At 38.1% G+C, this 15,815-nt stretch overlaps 1 pseudogene; it reads right to left on the bottom strand.

Annotated features, from left to right (window-relative positions):
* Positions 1–15,815, bottom strand: part of LOC149283265 (phospholipid-transporting ATPase IA-like) — a 59,016-nt pseudogene that overhangs the window by 16,990 nt on the left and 26,211 nt on the right.

The raw sequence follows: 15,815 nt of genomic DNA, 5'->3' as shown, positions 1-15,815 counted from the left end.
CTATTCTAATTCTAGTACAACAGCCAGATGTTACCTTTGTATTGAAGTCGAGGGCTTTCTGGGATGTCTTGTATAACTCTGGATACTTCAACATGTTCTCTTTTCGACAAGAACGCTCAAATATTCCAAGAGTTAAAGGAGGAAGAGCCGTAAACATCTTAAAATGCAAAATTTGAAAGGAAAAAAAGTTATTATTCTGTTTGTGTATATATACCGCCTGATTTCTCTTTACTCAATATTTTAGCACTAAGAATTAAGATTATAAAACATAACCTTATATTAAATAAAAAGTAAAATAAATGAACAATGTAAATGTTTATATGTGCAGAAAAAATTATACTTGCCACATTGTAAAGGCCAATACACCATCTTTCAAAGAGTATTTGTCCAGAGAAACCATTCATAAATGCAAACCAGATCTGAAAATGAAACACAAATACCTTACAGCTACCGAATAAAAATGGCCCCTCTGCTACTCCTTTTGTTGCCAGAAGTGAAATTGACATTTGTATAAAGTGTGTTGCTCGCCACTGTAATCATCATCACAATTTATTGTACATTAAATGTACAATTTATTCTAATTAAAAAGGACAATTTGACTTGTAATTCAATTTACAGATTAACGCGACTCTGAAAAATAACCATGGTATTATATTCAAGGTCAACTTCCAATCAGACCGCAAATAGAGGTCTGACTACAAGACTAAGATCCAGATCCCCCCTCAGCGCTGCAGGAGACCTGGATCCTCGTCTCCGGCAGCCGGTGGAGGTCTGTGCGATGCGCGCAGACAACCTCAGTTGCTGCCGGCACTTCCTCTGGGGCTTCTATGATGGAGCGCCGGCATCACATGACCTTCCGGTGCTCATTCATAGAAACCCCAGCGGAACTGCCGGCAGCAGCAGCGGAGGTTGTTTGCCCACATCGCACAGACCACCACCGGATGGGCACCACTACACACCAAGGAATCTGAAGCAGGGGGGACAAGTCTAGGGAAGCACTGGTAAGTCGGGGGAGGGTAGGAGTGGCACATAGGGAGTTAAAAAGAATATCAGGGAGGCAGAGTGACATAGGGGATATAAGGCATTTCTGGGGGGGCAGAGTGGCACATATGGAGTATAAGGCATATCTGGGGGAAAATGTGCATAACTGGGTGTAAATTGGCAAATAAAAGGAAATAAAAACAAAAAAATTCATTTTTTGAATCAGTTTTTATTACATATGAAAAAATAGTTTACATGTGAGTTAATATTTACTAGTAAAACTTTCTTATAGGGTAGTCTTATATTCAGGCCTTTTCTTTTTTTTTTCCTAAATTAATATTCAAATTTGGGGGGGGGTCGTCTTATAATCAGGCAAATACAGTAAAATCAATTCTCAATGACCATAAGGCTGTAGTAATGTTTTTTTTTTTGTTAAAGCCATAACATTATGTAGTTTCAGTGTATGAAGTGTGCAAGCTGGTCAAGATTACCCAGAACTGAAAGGATAAAAAAAAACCCCAAAAACCCAAAAACCCTCCCCCCCACCAAGAAACCAAAAGTGCATGACATGTAGTACAAATGAATTTTAGGGACAATGTAGCAGGTTTTGTCCCACTGAATGCTTCATTTAACCATATTACAGAAGCATGAATTGCTACAAATTCACCATTTATCAATATGTACTCAAGCTGCCTTCCAAAAGAGCAGCCCCTAAGGACAAAACCGCTCTTTCACTTCTAGGAGAAAAACAAAACCCACTGGCTACAAATGGAGGAAAAAAGAAAAACTGCATTCCTTCTAATTTGCAGATCACAAATAATGTGTTGTTATTCATGCAAATGGACTTTTTTTTTTTTGTATAAATTGGCAGCATGAGAAAGGTTACTGGGAGAGGTTAGGGCAGTATTACTAAACAATCACTTTTTAGGGTTTTCTCATAAAACTGAATCACACAGAAAGGCAATGATTTTATATGCAGTTTTCAAAAGCATTTTTTGTTCGTATCTAACTACAGTTTTATTTTACCCTTACATTTGAATTAGCTTTAAAACAATAGTTAAGCAAATTTAAATAGTATTTTTTATTTATTTATTTTTTAGTAGGACATTGGGACTGGACTAACATTCTGAACTCAGCTCCGAGAGGAAAACATACGACAAAGTCCACTCCTAATTGACAGGGTTCTGACAGCAGCTTACTGCTTCATGAATAACTCAGAGAAAAATAAAGTAACCCCCATTCTTTATCAGCACTAGCCCAGGAACCGGAAGCATTAACACGCAGAGAGCAGAACAGATCGGGTGTATGTGAATAGTTGCACTAAGGTTACTGTGTATAATAATAAATAATAATAATATCAATTATTGCCATTGAACCATTTTAGGAGACTGGAATGTATGTGCATAGTAAGCGGCTTCGATGATTTTAATGCAGCAACATACAATGGCATAGTATTAGTAAATAATATACAATAAAGAATGGCTATACTGTCCCTTTAAATGAATGTCCCAGAGAGCCTCGCTAAAAATACAACGCGTAAAGAAGAACCCTGATATGCATTCTATAATAATGAAAAAGTAAATACATTCCGTGCGTTAATTCGAAGCTTCCGCATGGAACAAAGGTGGGGAGGGACAAATGCATACAAAGGAATTAGGCATTTGCAAGGAGGGCAAACCATGATGATTTAAAAAGGACCTCTCACCTATCATATACACTAAAGTGATGGAAATATTTAAGAAATAAGTGTTATTGTGAAAGACAGACTCAAATTACTACATTAAATAGTATTCCCGCCATTCTATCATTTGGTTATATTTCTACGTTGTATTAGGAAAGGAACTATATAACTCTGTTGCTTCAAGCATTTCAAGCATATGAAATAAGTCAACTAAATAAAAGAAAGTTATTATTTTCTTTATTATATAGTGCAGGAACAATGCCGTAAGAGTTTTATTTCATGAGAAAAAAAAAAAAAATCAACAAACATTTCTGGATATAAATTTTATTTCTTGCTGTATAGCGGATGGATCTATACAGATACTTTCTAAAATGCATTCATTTGGGACCTAATAACCTTGGAGGAGATTAATAAACAGAAAAGTGTTTAATGTATTTGTCCTATTCATTTTAGGTAGAGGTCTGATATTAGCTATTTACATTAACTTAATTTTTTTTTTTTTTTTCTATTTTTTTTTATATAGTCTTTATTTTTTTTATATAGAAGAATCATTAATGTAAGCCAAGCAACAGAACACTGGTTACTATGTAGATATTATTTAGATTGTAAGCTTGCGAGCCGGGCTCTCTCCACCTAATGTATCGGTCTGTCTTAGTCTGTCAATTCTCGTCTTGTCATACTCCTTGAATATATGTATTGTATTAAGAGCTTCGTAAATTGTTGGCGCTATATAAATAAAAGATAATAATAATAAGTAGTCTGGAAGACCCACAATAGAGCCGGGTGCAGTTTGTGGTGGTTAGTTAAGAATGTAATGAATTTACTACTATTCTACAGGCAGTTTGTTTTTCCACTGGACTGAGTTTTATTAAAGTTCAGATTTCTAAATATTTAACAAATTATACTTTTGGCTGTCAATTGTAAACTACTTTTCAGTGTCTCTTTGGAACATTAAAGAAAACAGGATTTAATGATTCCAAGGCATTTTGATAATTTCCCGGGTAGGCAACTTGTGCCAAGTAAAACACGTTCTGCAGATGTTAAAAGCACCATGGGTGTGATTGAAAAGGCAGAAAGCCCATATATGACAACTGCTAGTTTTGAACCGCTCCTTTAAAACCTGTGGTGGTCAAGCGTGGCAGTAAGGTCCAGGCAATTACTGGCTATTACCGGCTGCTGGTAAATATGAGACTAAAGGGGGTGTACAGTCTCTAATATCAAACTATAGCCATGTGAAATAATCCAACAAGTCTATTTGTGGAAAATATAGCTGCAAATGGTGTGATTACGGAGAAGCAACCGCATTGTTTCTGTACAGTAATCAGACACAACTCATTCAAGAAGTCGATGCGGAAAGGGTTGTGCTCAGCCAGTGATTTATTACCACATGTATGTATATATTTATAATCAGTTCAGATTATTTAAGAACGTCAAATATTGGAGAAGTCAACAAGATATTTTTAATGTAGTTAAAAAAAGTAAATAAAAATATTTTACATACATACACACAAATGTACATACCACGTGATGATGTACATTTAGTATTCCCACTGTAAATTGCTGCTGAATACGTTGTAATAAAAAATACAAAATAAATACATTCTATGAACACTTACCTCAATGATATACAGCACAATGTTCTTATAGAAACAATACAAGATACACTTTGCCACTCTGTTATAATTCCATGCACCATGGACAAGTAGTAGGTTTTTCAAGTACTTAAACTATATTGGGGGGAAAAAACACAATTATCACAAATGTGAATGACGATCACTGGTACTGTATGGTGAATATTCCATCTGAAAACAGACACACACCTACCTGTGCAATAGAGTAATCTGAAGAATTTGCTGCTTGCAGCCCTTCATTTCCACTTATACCAACACCAACGTGTGCAGTTTGAATCATGCTGACATCATTTGCCCCATCGCCAATAGCCAGGGTGATGACTTTAACTTGCTTTTTCACCATATCTACAACTTCAGATTTCTGGAGCGGCGAGACCCTTCATTTAAGAATGAACAAAAAAGAATCAGTTATACCAATTTAACCGGAGCGCGGCATCGGTAGAAAACCAGCAGCAGCACTGTTAAAAGTCCTACAGCTCACAAACAGTCATGTCTTTGAATAAAAAGGTGCACATATTATTCTGTATGGCTTTTATAAACTTATATGAGTGCTACGGAGAAAGGAGGAGAGATGGTGTGAGGTTGTATTAGTGATTGGGTAAGTTCTAGCTGAAAATATTGTATGCTTCTCTGAAGTGGGTTTTGAGAGTTTTCTTGAATATTGAGAGTGATGGGGAAAGCGAGTTCCAGAGGAATGGGACAGTTGCGTTGTTAATGGAGAAAGATAATTCAGGTACTGAATGGAGAGGGTAGGAGGGAAGATGGTAAGCTCAGTTTTAGATAGATAGTTTCAAGTAGCGTTGTGACATCCAGGAAGATATAGCATGTAATACAGGACATCAGAGGAGAGAGATTAGCGAAGGACAGGTAGATTTGATTATCATCTACATAAAGATGATTCTGAAAGCCAAGTGAGTTGATTAGTTTCCCAAGAGATGAAACGTAATGAGAGAAAAGCAATGGTCCAAGGACTGACGCTTGGGGGGCACCAAGAGAAAGTGGAAGAGTTGAAGATGTCTTGCCAGAGCAGGTGACAGAGAAAGAACAATTAGATGGAAATCCACGAGAAAGCTGTATCGCGTATACCTATAAAGAAAGCCCATTTTAAAAAAGTGATCAACAGTCCCATAAGCAGTGAGGTCAGATGGGGTCAATGGCACAGGTTGTTAGGTGACGGAAGATTGAATAGTTCTTTTGTAGGGGGGAAAAGCACTTCGTATTTTATATGAAGGTGGATGGTGTAGATGGCTGTTGCACAAAAGAGAAGAACCATTTGGTATTGTCTTTAAAGTCGGTGGCAAGGGCTTGGGCAATGATGGGGGTTAGTGGTGTTAGGAGAAATAGAAGGAAGTTAAAAAGGTGGAAAATAGGTGTTGTGAGTTGGAAGGATGGGAGTGTCACATCGGCCATCATCGAATGGACACTCAGCGCAGAAGTTCTTAAATCACCTAGCTAGGAGTTGAGCCACAATCTAAGTGGACAGAGAGAAGAAGGTACACTGCAGGCTGGAGTCAGGATGCCAGGGGATAACGCAGAATTAATGTACAGACACAGCTGGGTTCGGTACACAAAGCAGGTAGTCATACAAGCAAGGTACAGGTAGGGGAAACGATTTACAAAAATGACAGTCTTAACAAAAAAAAAATCATCCAGATTTGGCAAAAGCACTGGTAGGTGTGAGGTATGGCAAACACAGAACCGCAGCCACCTGTTTAATATTTTTATTTTAGGTGCTAATACCCATTTAAAAAGAATTACAGTTCGAATATTTGGTACATGACACATGATAAACTTGGAAAAAGATCAGAAAAGAAGGAACAAAAATAAATATTAAAAAGGCAGATATTTTACAACATTTTTAATCATTTAGATTACATTTTCTATAAAAAAAAAAATAAAAAAAAAAATAGATTAAACACACACGGTGCCAAGAACATATTTTGTATATTTTCAGCTGTGATTTCAAGGTGAGGATTAGAATGTATAGGCTTTGCAACTATAATAGCTAAGGGTGCATGCAAAATATTTTCTGTTTGTAAATAGCCATAAATAAAACTCTAGCCCATCATGTTTTTTTTCCCCCTTTTTAACAGAATGAAAGAAACCTTAATCAGCCAGCAGCCAATTACAATCTGTTTGATATTTACCGAGTCATTTATTGTGTAGGGGTTAGAAAATAGCAGAAATTGTTCACTGTATTAACATAAAAGGATGTGAACTAATATTTGCTAGTATCTTTGATTTGGAGTTTGATGTTATATAGCTGTATATAACAGGGGGGGGGGGGGAAACAGTACAGCAGAGCATAGAGGTGTCTGCCTGTGATCTAAAGGGGCTTACAAACGGGGAACGAATTTCCTTACTTGATGTCTGCAAGGTAGACAGTTACCATGAGTGTGAGAGGTGAGATAAAAACTCTTAGTTCACAACACTCCCTTTCCCTGCACTTCCAACCAGAGATGCATTTACCTTCTGCGCTGCCCTGTGAATTCTGGAGGTAAAAATGAATGTGGGATTACATTTCTAAAATGTGTTGGTTATCAAATGTTGGCGGTAACTGTGTATCACATATACATATATCGTAAACCAAATGAGTCTGGAAATAGTTGTACGGGCAGCATGTAAAAATGGAAAAACAGAATGAAGAGCTCAAATACACTCTGTATTACTCAATAATCATCATAAAACGAGGGGAAAACTAGAAGTAACATAGAAGTTATCGCTGATTATCATAGCTACTAATTGTGACATACACTCACTGACCACTTTATTCGGTACACCTTGCTAGTACTGGGTTGGACCCTCTTTTGTCTTCAGAACTGCCTTCATTCTTCGTGGCATACTTTCCACAAGGTGCTGGAAACATTCCTCAGAGTTTTTGGTCCATATGGACATGATGGCATCACGCAGCTGCTGCAGATTTGTCCGCTGCACGTCCATGATGTGATTCTCCCGTTCTCCACATCCCAAAGGTGCTCTATTGGATTGAGATCTGGTGACTGTGGAGGCCATTGGAGTTCAGTGAACTCATTGTCATGTTCAAGAAACCAGTTTGAGGTGATGTGAGCTGTGTGACATGGTGCATTATCCTGCTGGAAGTAGCCATCAGAAGATGGGTACACTGTGGTCATAAAGGGTTAAACATGGTCAGCAACAATACTCAGGTAGGCTGTCGCATTTAAACGATGCTCGGATGGTACTAAGGGGCCCAAAGTGTGCCAAGAAATGTGCCCCATACCATTACACCCCCAGCCTGAACCGTTGACACAAGGCAGGATGGATCCATGCTTTCATGTCGTTTACGCCAAATTTGGACCCTACCATCTGAACGTTGCAGCTGGAGTCGAGACTTATCAGACCAGGCAACGTTCTTCCAGTCTTCCCAATTTTGGTGAGCCTGTGCGAATTGTAGCCTCAGTTTCCTGTTCTTAGCTGACGGGAGTGGCACCCGGTGTGGTCTTCTGCTGCTGGAGCCCATCTGCTTCAAGGTTCGATGTGTTGTGCGTTCAGAGATGTATTCTGAATACCTTGGTTGTAATGAGTGGTTATTTGAGTTAATGTTGCCTTTCTGTCATCTCGAACCAGTCTGCCCATTCTCCTCTGACATTTGTGTCCACACAACTGCCACTCACAAGATATTCTCTCTTTTTCGAACCATTCTCTGTAAACCCTAGAGAGGGTTGTGCGTGGAAATCCCAGTAGATCAGCAGTTTCTGAAATACTCAGATCAGACCGTCTGGCACCAACAACCACCATGCCACGTTCAAAGTCACTTAAATCCCCTTTCTTCCCCATTCCGATGCTCGGTTTGAACTTCAGCAAGTTGTTTTGACCACATCTACATACCTAAATGCATTGTTGCTGCCACGTGATTGGCTAATAAAGTGGCCAGTGAGTGTATAACTGTAAATGTAACATGTAAAAAATTACAGAGATGAAACAAATTTAAGCCATTGCACTGTGGCTATCATTTGTTACTCAGATATAACTAGGGTATCTTTTCTCTATGAACAAAGCTTCTAATTAGAAAAAACCCTAACCTTCGTATTTCAAATACAGGAAAACAGCAGCATCTTACAGTTACATGCAAACAATGTACATAAAATGCATTTTAGTGCTCTATAGTTACCTGCAACAGATAACCGCTTTACATGACAAGGCCAGGTCTAGGAAGTACTGCCGAACTCCAAACGTCAAGGCGTACTTCAGGGATTTGCCATCAATAATGAGCGCAAAGTCGTTTTCCTTTCTCAAAGAGTCTCCAAGATTACTGCAGTGATGGGTTAAAACTTCTCGTGTACTCTGTTAAAGCAAGAGGTACATAATTCAGTAGTTCGCTGCAAAAATATTACTATATACGCAAAATTAACTGGAAACATGCAGGAATATTGTGACAGAAAAGCAAAAACAGAATCCTGGTCAATAATCATAAATATATTAACCGACTTCATATTAAGCTGCCCAGAGTCCTAAAACAACCTAGTTGTAAAGTGCATTTTATATAGTTTTACACTAATAAGTGCTATTTTATTAAAAATGGAAAAATATTGCCATGTGGTTTCTACGTTGGTTCCACAAAAGGTTGAAGTGCGCTCAAAATTCAATAAATGTGACATACGGAGGAAATACATTTGCCAAAACCACATTTTATTAAAACACTTGTGAGCATTCTAGGTTTTTTTTTCTTCCAACAGCAGAACAAAGCGGTTCAGGACTCCAGCTCGGATACCTCTACGCTTTTCTACAGGTGGAGATGGGAGACCCAGGTGTCAAAAACCCAGGTAAACTGGCATGAAGTGATATCTCACAGCCTTGGAAGACGACAAAGCTATTTAAATTCACTATAGGATATGCCAGGGTAAGGGCATGAGGGATTAGAGGCATGAAGGATTAAAGGCATGAGGGATTAGAGGCATGGGATCGCCGTACTTCCTCACACTAGACCTCGCACAAGCAGCCATGTTGAAGTGTGTTTGTTAAAATGATGTTGCCTCTGTGAAAACCCTCAAAGCTAAGTTAATAGCCATTATTTAAAACCTGTGAAGGACTAAATATAGCTATAAAATACAGAAACACGGATGCGTACATGTATTCACAGATGATAGACCTTTTTTCAGGGCACACAATTTTTTGTCATATGCATTTAACCAAGTAGTACTTACATCAAGGGAGCCTTCATTTATAACAATCAGTCCCATATTTTTGGTCAACAATCTACACGAATGTCCTGTTAAAAACAAACATTTGCAATCAAACCCTGCTGTAATGGGGTAGAAGTTGGTTAGAAGGATGGATAATTTCAAGCATAGGTTCACGGAAGGCTAGCCTACCTTTGGGAAATTATAAAGGGAATGGTGAGATAAGCATAGATAAGGAAATCGGAAAACCACAACATGGTAAAAATGTCTTAACAGAAAGAAAAATAACAAAGACTAGTGCTAACCTGACACGTCTGCCAGCAAACGCATAAAGCAAAATGGTGGAAATGGCAAGTGAAGAACAGTATGGCATAGTTGGCATCATGGAAACGTGGTTAAAATGGTTATTAAATTTTAAACGGTTATACGCTTTTTAGAAAGTAAATAAAGTTAAGGCCAAGTATTAAAGAAATAAAATATGCTAATACTGGTAATATTTTAAAAGCGTAATGGGTAGAAATCTGCACAGATGGGAAAAGGATCTGGCGATATCAATGTAGGGTTTTGTCAAATTGAGTGAGGGAGCATTTGGGAAACGGTGACCATAACCTGGCGACAACTGAAATGAATTGACCAAAGTAGAGGTTCCATCAAAACACTGAATTTTAAGAAGGCCAACTTCAACAGGTTAAGGGCATCCCTGGAGTTAATTGACTAGAATGAATTGTTTGCAGGAAGCAACACAGAATATCTTCAAAGTAACATTAATGAAACAAGCTTATAAGCATGTCCCTTTGGGAAAAAATACAAGAGATGAATGAACTAGACGTTCTTTGCCTACAAGGAGATTTGGTCAAATTGAAGGACTGGGCAACCAAGCGGGAGATAAGATTTCACGGTGTCAAATACAAAGTCATACACTTTGGGAAAAGAAATGGGTAAAATACCTTTAATGGGGTTGTGTTAGGGAAATCTTTGCATTAAAACAGATAAACAGTACACATTTTTAACGTCAGCTGCTGCTGGGGCCAGTAAGATATTGACTCACAGGTGGAAAATATAATGTTGTCTCTGTATAAGTCAAGGTAATAAGAGCCCACCAAGAATATGCAGTGCAAGTCCTGGCACCTGTTCTTAAAAACGTTTTACATTTGGAGACAATACCACAAGAGGTCACCCATTCAGATGTGAAGAAATGACGTTTCACTTACAGCAGTGAGAAGGGTTCTTTACGGGGTTTTTAATTTTTTTAAAGGGTTGTTCTGAACGAATGGCAAGGTCGAACGTAATGGACTTGTATCTTTTTCAACGTAAATTACAATGTAATGTACATATTCTATTTGCATATATATATATATTTACATTACATACCACAATTAACGAATTTGAGTATACCGTATACTATAATTGTCTGTAAATACACAGAAATTAATCAGCAGCAGAACACTAGCCTAAAATGAACACCTTTAACAAAGGCCGACTGCGAACTAATACCGCCACCTGCTGGACAACTTTCTAATCATTAAACTAATAGAATTGACAAAATGTAATTAACACCAATAACATTTTTACATTTTATTTAAAAGGTATGACTATTGTATAAAGGACTGGGGCTGTAGTTTAGCAAAATAGTTGGGCACTTTATGGCACCATCTATAGTTTTATGTATTATTACAGTTTCGTGTCAGCCGTTGGCACATTCTTTTTATAGGATTTCCGTTTAAACTGATATTTAAAAGTAGTTTTGTTCCAGAGATTGTAAAATAGCAGAAATCTGCTTAACCCCTTCGAGACAAAGGCTGATTTTACTTTTTGTACCCTTTGTGACAATGGCCTTTTTAACATTTCTGCGCTGCTTGTGTTTAGCTGTAATTTTCTTCTTTCCCGTTTACTGAACCCACACACATTAGATATTGTTTTTTTCAGGACAAGAAGGGCTTTCCTTAGATGACATTGTTTTGATTGTATCATATTATTTACTATTAAAAAAATTATAAAATATGGTGAAAAATTTAGAAAAAAATGACTGTTTCTAACTTTTAGTTGAAAAATCTTTTACTCATCTATAAAAGGTAATGAAAAAACCTGCTAAATAGATTCTACTATTTGTCCTGAGTTTAGAAATACCCAATGTTTTTATGGTTTTTTGCTTTTTTCTACACATTATGGGGCAATAAGTACAGGTAGCGTTTTGCTATTTCAAAGCCATTTTTTCCAAATCTGGTAATTCTTCCCCCCATGTGCCATTTCGGGTATCTTTGAACCCGGCCAATGCAATTTACCCCATCAAGTCATATATTTTTGAAAACTAGACAGCCCAGGGTATTCCAAATGCTAGTATTTTAACTCTTTCCATGCACCATATCTACCACCAGTCTTTGTCAAACTTTATGGTAGTCATTTTTTTGCATTTGTTTTGTCATACACATTTTACTTCAGGTATGAATTAAAATGTTCTAGTTTATGTCACTATCACAAAACACCCCAATATGTGTTCAGCAACATCTCCTGAGCGCAGCGATACCCCACATGAATGATTTTGCCTGGCTGTTTGGGGGCAAAAGGGCCACATTTGGGGCATGCGCATTTTTCAATGTTGAACTTTGGCATTTGGGGATCCACTGCCCATGCCCTATTTGGTACATCTTTGAGCCGGGCCATTTCAGTGTGCCCAATAAACCCATATATTTTTGAAAACTAGACACCCCAGGGTATTTCAAATGCTAGTATTTTAACTCTTTCCATGCACCATATCTACCACCAGTCTTTGTCAAACTTTGTGGTAGTCATTTTTTTGCATTTGGTTTTCCACACACATTTTAATTCAGGTATGAATTAAAATGTTCTCGTATATGTCACTATCACAAAACACCCCAATATGTGTTCAGCAACATCTCCTGAGTACAGCGATACCTCACATGAATGATTTTGCCTGGCTGTTTTGGGGCAAAAGGGCCACATTTGGGGCATGCGCTTTTTTCAATGTTGAACTTTGGCATTTGGGATCCACTGCCCATGCCCTATTTGGTACATCTTTGAGCCGGGCCATTTCAGTGTGCCCAACAAAACCATATATTTTTCAAAACTAGACACCACAGGGTATTTTAAATGCTGGTATTTTAACTCTTTGCATGCACATATTTTACCACCAGCATTTTTTCAAAGTTTGCAGTAATATTTTTGTGTGTGTATTTTTCCCACACACACCTACTTTATGTAAGAATTTACAGCTCCTGGTATATGCCGCTGTCACACGACACCCCATAATGTGTTCAGCAACATCTCCTGAGTGCAGTGATACCCCACATGCATGGGTGTGTCATTTTTGGGGGGAACTAAAAGGCCACATTTGGTACGTGTGCATTTTTCTAATTGGAAATTAGATGTGTGGCCATCCTTCCCCCCGTGTTAATTGGGACGTTGTTGAACCCGGCCAATTCAATTTACCCCATCAAATCATACATTTTTTAAAAGTAGACACCCCACGGGCATTTAATATGCCAGTATTTTAACTCTTTCCATGCGAGAATTGTTTTAAGCTAATATGCTAATTTTAGGACTTGCTCACAAAAATATATTTTTTATATATATATATATTTTTTTTTTATTATTTTTTTTTAAAAAAAATTTAACATTTTTTTTCAACTTGGAGGTTCCCCTGATAGTGACATCAGTGGGAAATGATTTTTACATTTTACTGTTTTTTTACTATTTTTTTCTAATTATTATTAATTTTATTTTATTTTTTAATTTATTTTTACTAATCACACTGTGATTAGAAAGCTGGGCTCCATTGACTTGCATGGTGACTGCAGTACCTGTATTCAACCTGCAAGTGGAGCCAAAGTTCTCTAGATGGTCTGGACCATCTAGCGAACTTTTAAAATTTGTGGTTCCTGTTACAGGACGGCGGCCATCTTCCTTGATGGCGAAGATTGCCGGCAGCTGCGGCTGTGACCGCTCTCCGGAGCGGTCACAGCCCATCAAAAGGTTAGTGTTTGGCGTCGCTGGATGCCTCCTGATCGAGGCATTCCAGCGACACCATTTAAGTTTAGGAGGCGATCGTCGATCGCCTCCTAAACGCTTTTAAAACGGGCGTCCGCCGCCATACAAAGTATGGCGGATGTTGACGCCCCGTGGAGGGGCCAGAGATGGCCCCTTCGTGCCGATCGCGGCGTTGCTGAATGCCTCGAGGTCGAGGCATTCAGCAACGCTTTTTGGGTGCAGAAAGCGATAGTAGATCGCTTTCTGCACCCGTTTAAAGACGTGCCGGTCCTGGCACATCAATTGTCGTAAAGCACATGCTTTTCCGTGCCGTGCCAGGACCGGCAATTGTCATTAAGGGGTTAAATAATAAAAGTAGTTTTGTTCATCAGAAGTTAACACACATATTTCTGCAAAACGACATTAATAGGAAAGCATAGTTTTAAAGCAATTTCAAAACACACAGTGCAAGACTTGATAAGGTTACTACTGTACCAATATTTATAGCAGTTTCTTGTTTATCGCCTGTTAAAATCCAAATCCGGATGTCAGCCTTCATCAGGGTTTCGATTGTTTCTGGCACGTTGTCTTGTAGTCTGTCTTCAATGGCGGTGGCTCCAAGTAAATGGAGGTTCTGGAAATTATAAAAATCAACAAGACTTTTGTTTATTCACATTTTATTGGTTTTCATAACAGAAGGAAAAAAAAAAAAGTCGGTGGGGAATCGGGAAACCTAAATCCACTCCAACTCAAACCCAACCCCATCACAGACACAGAAGGCTTTTTAGCCCCAGCTAAATAAGTGAACCCTCACTTCTCATCAACCCATTGCCCTAGTCAGCGACCAACAGCATTTCACCATACCCTAAGATACATCATTGCAAAAGCCAGGAAAGAGAACGGAACTCCCAGCCAGGACAACCTAAGTGTTCATTTACTTGGAGAGATTGCCTGTGGCAGAGTTCAGTTTGTTGAATCTGTTCAACCCTTCGCACCAACTCCCTGAGTGAGAGTGCAAATTATTGGAAACCCTACTTAATCTTAAAGTAAATTAAATTAAATAACTTTTTATGATGAGAAACCATGCAAAATCAATTTCAACAAATGGACTATGAAATATGTCCAATACAGCCCCATCAACAAGAACTGATATTAAATATATTTTTTAGGCCAGGAAAATTAACAGGTGGAAATGACGCATCTCCGGAGCCGCAGCGGAACACCCTCTCTGTTGTCCAGGCTTAGCGGCAGTTTTTGCTGCCGATTACTGGCAAGGAAGCGCTCCCATTGAAATTCTTGTGTGAGCCAATGCTGGAGCGGGATATCAGTGAGTGTGAGTGGATGCAGCAGAGAGCACCTTCTGCAATGTGAATAGCTGGGGTGTGGAAGACAAGGAGGTTTTACCTGCTTTTCATCTCGTCTGTTTCTGCTTGTTTGTGAACCTCAGGAACATTCCACAGTTTCATCAACCCCCCCCCCCCCGTCATTTATCTACACCCCATATCCTCTTACACACCCTTCATGCGCTATCCACCTCTAAAAATCATTTTTAAATAAACTTTTTTTTAACCCATAGCACAATGATTATCAGCAGTTTCATTTATCCACTGAGACTTTTCAAAAAGCATAAATTGTCTAATACCACATGCCTGATCCATTCAGGTTAATCTTCCTTCTCACAAACAACTCAAAGAACCAAATCCAGAGACTCATGCATGAAGGTGAAAAACAAGACGAAAAACAAAACAAATAAAAAACACAAACCCACCAACCATTTCTATGGACACATTTTGATGCATGTTGCAGTTTGCGATTCCATCTTTTTATGCGCTGTGATTAAGCATTTTATTATGCTCTCACTACATAACTCATAATAAATAAGTAGAAGTTTGAGCAGCCAGTATCAGCATCATTTCTGAGTGCAATAAAAGCCAGGAGTGGATTGCATGAATCATCTTAATGACACTAGCGTGGGGAATGGATGCTGATTATATGGTCTTTCATGAAAAGATGTAAATAAAAGCTCAGCTGAAAAAGATGGAAAGGGTGGAATTTTTCTATTTGAATTTTATACATGACGGGTAATGCCCAACAATATTACCATCACTGCAAACATACTTTTTTATATAAAATATAAACTGTCACCCTAACCTGGCCGAACCAAATTAATTTATGAAAACTTATTATTTTGGTTCTTTGGAAGATATTTCTTAAAAAGATTCTGTTTCACTTAAAACAAGCCAATTACACTTCCTAGTATTCCAAGTCATAAAGAGCATTAGAATTACCAGAGTAGGTGGAACAGCACCTTTAAAAGAACAATTTTACTTCAAGAAAAGGTTACCATGAAAATATAGCTTATACGTCAAGAGGAACATAAACAAAAGTGTAAGAACTTCT

This window comes from Sceloporus occidentalis, unplaced genomic scaffold (assembly GCF_023333645.1).
Source record: "Sceloporus occidentalis isolate IW3139 unplaced genomic scaffold, rSceOcc1.0.p SCAF_107, whole genome shotgun sequence".
In the NCBI taxonomy this organism is placed as follows: domain Eukaryota; kingdom Metazoa; phylum Chordata; class Lepidosauria; order Squamata; family Phrynosomatidae; genus Sceloporus; species Sceloporus occidentalis.
Note: the sequence above shows the minus strand (reverse complement) of the source record. Positions and strands in the feature narration are given on the sequence as shown.